The sequence below is a fragment of the Otolemur garnettii genome, unplaced genomic scaffold, assembly GCF_000181295.1.
Source record: "Otolemur garnettii isolate 467f Iridium unplaced genomic scaffold, OtoGar3 scaffold00083, whole genome shotgun sequence".
Classification (NCBI taxonomy): Eukaryota; Metazoa; Chordata; class Mammalia; order Primates; family Galagidae; genus Otolemur; species Otolemur garnettii.
In genome coordinates this window covers 7557744-7564532 of record NW_003852478.1, presented here as the reverse complement: position 1 = coordinate 7564532, position 6789 = coordinate 7557744, and positions in this window count along the sequence as shown.

The window sequence follows — 6789 nt, the reverse complement described above, 5'->3', positions numbered from 1 at the left end:
CATGTGGGAAGGATGGTCATTACTAACGCTTACTGCCCGCCCCGCAGCCAGGCACGTAGGTGCAGGGAAGCAGGTGATGTCGTTATTATTACCCCAGGAAAGGACAGGCTTATAGAGGTCAAGTAGCTTAACTGAGGCTTGGAAAGGTCAAGTTCACTTAACTAGTGAGTCATACATTAGGAACTTGCTTCCGAGCTGTCTGATTCCACTGCCTGACAAGTTAACTGTTACCCCTGTTCTGAGAAGTAGCTGGGGCCATTCAGGTGATGACATTTCCCTTCCCAGGAGGGTCAGTTCCCAGTTAGGGAATGAACTGCTGTCTGTCCTCCCTCCCTGCCCACCCCTCTTCCTGCTTCCTCCAGAAGATGGACTTGTGAAGGCAGGAATTTCGTCTGTCTTTTCCACTCAGGCAGGGGTAGGGAAACTTGTGATTTTGAGATTGTTCTTTTTTAAGCACCAAAGAAGGCAAAAGAAGCTTCATATTTCTCTGCTGTGCTGCTTTTAATAAAAAGATTCGTTCTATAAAATTTAGGTTTAGTCTCCTTTTCAGAATCTAGTGGGACACACGTGGCCTGAGGGCTGCAGGCTCCCCACTCCTGTGTCATGGGCTTAGCAGATACCTACTAAGAATGGACAAATGGGTGGAATTATTATGTGTACGTGGTATACTGATTTCTGATTCATGGAAGTTTGGATGGGGGATCTGAGAGCAGTCACACGTTCTCTTTCTTCCCAGCAGAAAACAGGATATTACTGGGGAAACCTCCATGTTGGTATTGGTGCCATTTTTTCCCCTCATACAAATACCTTTTATTTGGGAAGCAAATTTACTGAGTTTTTGATAGGTGCTAGGTGCTGAGGATATAAAGGTGATTTGGGCCAACTCCCTTTTCAGAACTTAACATCCCACAGAAGCCAATGGGCAATTTCAATTCAATGTGATGGGCAAGTCTGGGTGCTCTGGGTGGACCCCAGAGGGGGGCACCTAGCCCTCCTCTGTGGGAAGGCTGGGGTGGTGGAGTGGAGGTAATCTGAGAAAGCTTCCTGGAAGAAGTGGCCTGAGGATGAGTGGGGGGTCAGCAGGTGAACCATCCAATTGTGGGTTAAGAAATATTAGATGTTTAGAACCACAGCTTTCCATCTCTCTGAAAGAATATATCTGCTGTATATTCTGAGTTCTACTTCTCTATAACTTCCTAGTCACTAAATGGTCCTCCCATCTCGTGTGGGAATGGAATTGGGAACGAGAAGTCTGAGAGCAGGTCTAGAAGGTCTTTCTGTCAGCCAAGGGGATGGGTCGGGGCACTGTCACCGTGACCCTTTGTCAGAATGACTCTTGGTGTGACAACCACCTCTAGGGAAGGCTGGACCCTGGCCTGAGGGCTGGACAGAGCTACGGCTGGGAGGGAGAGGTCGGAGCAGCTGGTCAGAGAGGAGGAGGAGAGGGGTGCAGAGCGGAAGACAGGGTGTCTGCCCAGCCTGCCAGTCGGCGATAGGTAAAAAGCAAGAGGACTGCAGGGCCCAGCTTATGGGGGATGGAGGGAAGGGGGGACCTGGCTAAGCAGGTGGGAAGTGGGATCAGGTGGGACTTGAAGACATGTCTAGTCTCTGCAAGGGCTCGGTGTGGGGGCAGCTGCCTGCTCTAACATAGACTGTGTCCGACCCAAAGATGCCTGGCCTGAAATCCAGCCCACTCTTCACCGTCCAAGCTGGGAGCCTGTGAGGCTGGGTGCACCCCGAGGGGGCGCCTCTCCCTCCTCTGCACAAAGGACCATATGGGCTAGCAGAGCCCTGCAGATGAACCATGTCCAGACGGGTCAAAAAGGGACCCATTTCTAGAAAGGAATGAGGTGCAGATAAGGACGGAGTAAAAATGCAGGCAAACACCCAGGCCTGGGACCCAGGGACAAAATCGTTTTTGACTGTTTAGCTCACTTTTACGACCCCAGGACCCAGAAGAGGGCCTGGCAAAGAGCTCAATAAATATTTATTGACCGAATGAACGAATGCCCAGATCAGTATTAAGGCTCAGGGACCCGGAGTGAGGGCACTCACAGATGGTGGAGAAGCAGTCCCATCTGCCATGGGCAGAAAGCCAAGCAAGCACCCCCTCCCCAGGCCCTGCTTCTAGCTGGGGAGCCAGACATGGGAGCCTGGCTGTGTGGCTCTGCCCATCAGCCACCCACAGGAGGTTAAACCTCATTGTCCTAGAGATTTTTACGGCCTGGGGCATTACGAGAGAGTGTTCTCTTTTCCAGAATACAAGCCTTGGAGCCAGAAAGAGCTGGTGGACCTTGGGCAGGCCCCTTAACCCCTCTGAGGTTCAGTAATAGTTAAGATCTTAATCTCTACACTGGAATTGCTTGTGTTTAAATCTCAGCTGCACCACTTACTAGCTACCTAATTCTGTCTGAACCTTAGTTTGTGGAGAGGGATTACAAGAAGTATTTCCATCAGAGGGTCACCATGGGCAGTGAGTCGGTTAAGGGAAAGCACTTAGAACAGGCCGGACACGGCCATCCTCACAGTCATCAATTCTCACTGCTGTCTTAGGGCAGCAGAGACGATGAGCTGAGGGAATGAAGCTCTGAGCATGCTGGAGCTCCCTCATGCTGGCCTCATTCCTGTGGTCATTACCCAGTGTCCCACCTCTGTGCGTTCACCAAAAGGTTCCATGTGACTTTCATTCGTCCAGCCCCATCAATGAGGGAGGATGAGAAGCTGGAGTGTGGAAAGCCATGGACAAGCCCTGCCCCTGACCAGGAAGTGGATCTGAATTAGATGTTCTGCTCCACTGCTCTGTCTCCACAGACACATCGTAGCCTGGTGGGAACCCTGTACCCTGTCCTGAGCAGGGGCAGCACAAGGATCATTATTTCCTACTTTCGGGTGAGCACTTGTGGCCGGGAGAAGTGAGGTCGCTGCACCAGGGCAGAGGTCATTCTGGGGCGGCTGTATCTCTGTGCCCCCACCCCCGTGCCTGGCACGTGCCAGCTGCTCGGAAAGTGTGGGGAGAACAGAACAAGGATGCGGCTTGTGCCGGGCGCGGCACCTGGAACCCAAATCCAGTTCTTGGATGCCACCCTTTCTCGGGGGTTTGCTGAATTTTTTTTTACTGTGGCAAAAAACCAAAACATAAAGTTTACCATCTTGACCATTTTTCTGTGTACAGGTCAATACTGTTAAGTAAATTCACATTCTTGTAAAACACATTGAGGTCTGAGTTTTTAAAGTTTAATGGTATAACCCACACTATGTCTACTGTTCAGAGCTCATGAAAACATTGAGCTGTTGACATTTTAAATCCCTTGTTAGGGAAGGACTGTTTTCCCTACTACTCAAGTTTTTCAGTAAAAGAGCTAAATAGCCAGGTCCATCTCGTGCTTAAGAACATCAAAGAAAAAAGCAGGCAGATTTCATTCTGTGTTCTGGTTCTGCAGACACAGGAACATATGTTTACAAAACAGAATATCTGATCCAAATTTCCCCCTGCTGTAGGAGCGAAGTAGGAAGCCTGGTGGAATTTTTCCAAATTCTTCACATCAAGGAAAACACTCCTGGTGTTCGCTTTTTCATGAAAGAAAGACAATCTGAACATATTTTAGTAGTTTTATTTTCTATTTTGAATGCTTTCTGGGTGACATAACACATTTCCCTTTTTCTGAGTTTTAGAAATTTTTAACCCAATTACCAAAGAAACACACGCACGTCGCAAATTAGCAAATGTAGGATTAAGAAAAGAAAGTGCCTTTCATTCAGGGATAGAAGTAACTATTTTTATACCATCTTCTAGAACATTCCCTTGAAAATGCTAATACACAATGATATGTGTAATCTGGTACACATTCTTCTAGACTTTCTTTTGAAAATGTTGATACAAAAGACATATCATTATATTTTATATATAATTCGGTACACATTCTTTTAGATTTTCCCTTAAGATAATGTCTATTATACAGTAATGAGCAATTATACTATGTATATTCTTTTACAAGTTGCATTTGTTATGTAAATTTCTTGAGCATCCTTCTGCACAGAACATGTGGATACATTTGACCATGTGAATCATATTCCATTATTTGGACCATAATGTATCTATCAGATCCAGTACTGAGAGACATGGGCTATTTTTAGGTTTCTGCTCCTTCCTAGGATGCTGTAGTGACCACCTGGAAATCTGTTGCCCAACCCAGAAAGGCCTAGAAGCCACACCATGATGACATCTCTCTTGTACCTCGTGTCCGCCCAGCTCCCTGGAGCACTTGCTCAGTGGCTCTGGCCCATGTTAGCTGGTCTCCTGAGCTCCCCTCACCTCTCCAAGGAGAATGAGAAGTCTTGCCAACTTCTTCCCTCCAGGCTGGCAGGAGGACTAATGGCATGAGATTATTTGCCAAGCACTTGGTGTTCCCTCAATAACTGGTAATACATAAATATGAATGTTTTCAGTTCCAACAGAATCTTCAGATTCCTTTCAGGAAGAAGTGAGGGCCCATTTAAAACGTGTCTGTTGGTGTAAATACTCACAGTGAGTCCTTTGTGTTCTAAATGACACTGCTGAGGGTGGAGAGCTCACCCCATTGCCAATGTCAGGGGGTCAGGTGCAGGTTATTTCCTGAGTCCTGGTGGCCAAGTGGGGATGACATCAATCACCTGTGATTTTAGATGAACACAATCTCTTTCTGGTTTTCTAAGCTCGTTTCATGCTTATTTACTCAACTGCCAATCGCTGAATGTCTAGTGTGCTAGGGAGGAGGCCAGGGCCGTCTGGCCAGGAGCACACAGCTCCTGCCTTCAGGAGCTTACAGTTCGGGGCACAGCCCAGGTGGCCTGGGCTTCCACATACTTGGAGAGATAGAATAACTGGGCTCAAATTCCCAAGTCCATCCCCACAGAACCCCAAAGCTCTCAGATTTTGAGCAAACCATTTACTGGGGGGTCCCCTCTCTTACTTTCCTGTACACCAGCCCTGTGTGGCTGGGACATGGGTGAATTCTGACCCCTTCCTTTTGCCCCACAAAACTCTCCTCTCCCAAAGCATTGTGAGTGTAAATGACTTCCCTAAACATCCTTGAGGGCAGTAGTGGGAATGAAGATTTTATATCACAAGGGCAAAGCATGTCACATGGTGATAGCTAACACTTCCACGGTGCTTGCGGTATGCCCATCTCTGATGGAAACACTCAGCTTCGCCTCCTCAGATAGCCTCCCAAAGCCTATGATGCAGGAACTATCATTTTAAAGACAGAAAAACCCAATTTTCTCATCTTTAGAGTAGGAGACACAGCAGGATCCTCTCCATGTCCCTCCAGCCCTCACCGCCTCAGCATAAGCCAGCCCAGGTCCCCCTGCCACTGTCTCTCTACCTGAGAGCTTTCTCTGCCCACATGTGGCAGGCCAGACCTGCTGGGCAATTATTGGCCCTAGAAGTGGCCCTCACCTAGTGCTGCTGGGCGTTAGTGAGTAACTCCTGGCTTCCTCACCCCTTCAGTGTCACAACCCAGAGCACGAGTTCTACATGTCCTCAGATTTCCCTGGAGGGCTCACGCTCTAGCTGTGCACAGTGGTAACCTGCTTGGTGACATGTGCTTACTGGCCCCTTCCCTATTGCCCTCTGCCTTATCTCCAAAAATCACCCCAAATAATCTACTTGCCCTCAAATTGTTGTTTCAGAATTTGCTTCTCAGGAACACTAAATGAAGATGCTGGATCACGTGCATAAAGTCACACAACTCTCAGAATTCAAACCCATGGAGTCTGGCGCTGGAGTCTGAGATCTTTCCCATTTCATCACACAGCCTCCCAAATTCAAACAGAACGTGAGCCTTGCTTGCTTTAAAGGAATTCCTCACCATGGAGGGTATAACTGAGACTCCAAGAGTTTGAGTAACTTGTCCAAGGACAGAGCCACAAGGTGCACACAGGTCTTTCTGTATCTATGACCCAGATTCTCGGCTACTGTGCCACACACCATAATGGGAAATGGAGAGCTGGACACGTTCATGGTCAATGTACCAGTTTCCTCGTGCTGCTGTAGCAAAATGACCACAAACTTAGTTGCTTGAAAATACAAATTTATTATTTTACAGTTTTCAGAAATCAGATTTCTATATGTCAGAAATTTGACACAGGTCTCACTGGAGTAAAATCAAGGTATTGACAGAGCTGGGTTCCTTTCTGGAGGCTCCAGGGGGAGAGTCCATTATCTTTGCCTTTCCCAGCTTCTCAGGGGTCCTCAAACTTTTTAAACTTTTTCTTCTTTCTTGGTTTGTAGCCAGTGCTAGTCTGAGTAATTACCGTGGACACAGGGAGCCCTGAGAGGAAGATCTTGAGAAGAACAGATGAGGAGGAGTGGTGGGCAAGATCTAAGTTCAGACAGGGATTGTTGAGAGACGGCTCATCCTCTCACCAGAAGGGGCGTCTCCCATACCCATGTGTGCTTTTGCCTGTAGGACAGGCAACGGAATAGTCGGTGAATTGTAGGCTGCATTATCAGGATACTAAATTATCCCACGTTTGAAGAAGTCTAGATGTGCTTGTTCGGTTGTTTGACAAGATGGGGGGGCAGACCCAGGCTCCTGCCATCTTTAGCTCTGTTATCCTGAGTGTAAGGCTCATTTTTCTTCATGTTTACTAGGTGGTTGCCTAAGTGTAAACATCACATCTTATACCAGCCTAAGCCGGAAGGAAGGAGGGTTGTTTACGGGAAAGGGATTTCTCTTTATGGACCTTTCTTATCAAGGAGGATTTTCTGGAAGCTTCCATGGATCTTCTTTTTCATCTCACATCAGT